Genomic DNA, 3,154 nt, shown 5'->3' on the forward strand with positions numbered 1-3,154 from the left:
AAATGTTCAGAGTGCTTTCTCCTCTTTAAAATAACTCAGAGATGCGAGGAGCTAGATCAACAGTAAAACTCCAAGTCCTTCCACAGACTCCTTTGAACAAATGTGATGTTTTCAGGATGGTTGCTGCCAGCAGGGTTTTCTCCCTATTTCACTGCCCATCAGTCCTGAGGTGACATGAACACACATTTCCAAGAAAGCTGCACGTATGGGGCTTGTTTCTCCCAACTGCAGGTGTTGCATTTGGACTGTGGATAGGTAAACAAATCATGAAATCCCACCATTACCATACTTGGTTTCCCCACGTTCAGTTACTGGTGTGCTGGAGTGGGGTGCCATGCCTGCCCTCACCTCCCCATTGCTGGCATCCGTCCTGCTTAGGAGGGTGGGAAAAAAACAGAGCCACAGAAAGTGGATCTGCAGGGGCACTCAGAGGCTGGGCAGCCCCATGGCACTCCTGGGGAGCTCCTGTGTAGATCTGCTATCTGTGAGCTGTCTAGGCAAGGGCTAATTTTCCTGCAGCACTGGCACCTGCGGATCTCCTGATGGTGGAAAACCTGCTCTCTCCCAGCTCTCCTTACCAAGCTTTCTAACTTTTTTTTTTTTTTTTTTTAATTTTGGGTCACCTTCACACAACCTTGCATCCCGTGCAAAGTCAGTGCTGCCGGAGCTGGGAGGAGAGAACCATCAAAGCCGGGCTCCGAGCAGCACGGCCGCACGTCTGCAGCAATTGTGCCACTCTTGGCAGTTGCAGGTGACAACCCTACCAAGCGCCCAGGAGCAGATGAGAAGTTTATGGGCTGTTAATAAACTGTAACCAATCGGTGAATGCCGGCGGGTTGTGTTCAAGCTGTTTGGGGCCACAGGTCCTTGGGAGAGCTTGCACTTGCTCTGCCTTTATTTCAACATAGCAGAAACATTAAAGCATGTGGCAGACTCTTGATGTTTGTTACAGTGAATAGACATATGTCCCTCACACTAGCATGTAGAATATCTAATTAAGTCACACAATGATAGCTTATACCCAGGGGCAGTTGCAAACAAGACGCTGTCACACTCTTAAGAACACAAACAAAATGAAAATTGCCTCTTTATACATTATAATGAATATGTTTTCAACACATTAGAAGTTCATTTACTAACAGACTCGGTGTGACCGAGAGGATTTCTGCGAGCATCCTTACGTTTTTCCGAAGGACCATTTTGCACGGTCAGGATTAGGGGCAGTTTGTTAACCGTTCTTCCCCCATGGACTTGAAAGTAGAATTGAAACCTTAGTGCTGCGCTTACAGTGTTCCATGCAAACCTCGCTTCCCAGAGCCCGCCTTCGTGGGGTTCTCCCTTCTATAGGACACACGTGCCACGAGTGGGTGTTTGCCTTTCCCCTTCTCCCCTTTGCCTTCATTGTCTCCCCTGTTCTTCACCAGCATTTGGCATTTTCGCATGTGAGTGAAACCCCCCTCCCCCCCCTCGGGATGGTAGGATGGCTGCAGGGGCTGTTTCCCACCACTGCCAGGTGATGGCATGGAAGGATCTGAATAACACTGGGGCTGTAAGCCCTGTCCCTGTGCGGGTTTTCCCATCAGATGGCCAATGCTTCCTTCCTTCCCACAGTATCATCACACATGACAGACCCGTAGGTGTCCCCTTTGCACCCTCAGCTCACCTGAGCCACGCAGCAGAGCTGGGTCCTTCCTTGTGAAAGGGGCAGTGAGCATGTGGAGAGAAACTTCATATTGGGAACAGCTCCAAGCCATGCTTAGGGACTTGGAACAAAAAGCCCCCTCCTAGAACCCCACTAATTTCTCAGTACAAGGGATTTTTTAAACACAACTAAAATTGTGCCAGGTTTTGTTGAAGGGAAGGAAAAAAAAAAAAAAAAAAAAACAAAAAACAAGAAACCAACAACACAAAAAAAGGAACAGGTTTTTTTATTTATTTTTTTTTTAAGCGGACAAAGCTGTGCATAAATATGTGTCTTATACATATATGTATACGTCTTCCTGAAAATAGCATTTAACAAATGCCTGCTGCATCTGCGGGATTCTCCAGCAACCCCGACGCCGCGATCAATCTGCAGTCTGCTGATGGTTGGTGACAGTGATTGATTGATTTTTCCTGCTAATAGGATCAACATTGGGAATACATTAAAGTAAAAGGCACGCTTCTGACTCGCAGGAAACACCCCGCGTATCGGGCCCGGGCCGATTGTGTTGGTTTTGGCAGCGGGGTTCGGTGATTGATGACGGGCAGGGAGCTGAGGGCTGCCCCGAGAGGAGCTCAGCTCCCTGCGTGTGCATGACACTGGGACCGGGACACGCATCAGCGGGGACAAAGGAGCGGGGTGGCCCGTCCCGATAACCTCTTCTAATGCATATGGTGGGATCTGACCTGCCAGTTCAAGGAGTGGAGGCGAAAAGCTGATGGGAAATTGATTCTCAGGAGTTTGTCAAGACATCTCCAACAAGTGAAGATAAATGGGGGAACAAAACTTCTAAAGACAATCCCAAGAATAGGGATGAATGCAAGAAGGGAAACGCTATTTTGCATTTACATCCATCTTTTAGGGCAAAAAGGCTCCGGGGTGAGCGCTGTGCTCTTGCAGCATCTCAGCTCGGTGGCACCACTAGAAATTGTCGGCCCCTTCCGTACCGCCGCGTGCGGGAGCGGGGCAGAGCCATGCGCTGCTGCTGTCGGGGGTTGCAGGCCATCGGGGCACACGGAACATCTGTCTATCCCTATGGAAGTGCAAAAAGCAGCCCGGCTCCCGGGCAGCAAGGACACGGCACCTCGGGGCTGTGCCACTCCTGCAGCTCTTGTCCCTGCCGTGTCCCAGCACACGTGCCGTGCCCGGTTCCGAACGTGGGGAGACTGCAAGGATGAGGCGTGAAGCGTTCTCCCTCATCTCGGGGAACTGAGGTGCAGAGGTGCGGTGTCTCCGCCGCTGTTCGCAGAACATATGGGTCGTGCCCACCCTCCCCCCCCCCCCTCCCCGTAACCCTACCCGGCCGTACCCTGCGGGGCCCTTCCCCGTGCGGGGCGGCATATGGGGCCGCGCCGGGAGCCCGGCAGCACGGCTAATTCTATTTGCAGGTAGCCTCGGGAGGGACCACCTGTTGGTGTTGGGACTCCGGGCTGGGACGGAGCCGTCGCGGGG

This window comes from Lagopus leucura, unplaced genomic scaffold, assembly GCF_019238085.1.
Source record: "Lagopus leucura isolate 7727_CA_CO unplaced genomic scaffold, USGS_WTPT01 Super-Scaffold_100001, whole genome shotgun sequence".
Classification (NCBI taxonomy): domain Eukaryota; kingdom Metazoa; phylum Chordata; class Aves; order Galliformes; family Phasianidae; genus Lagopus; species Lagopus leucura.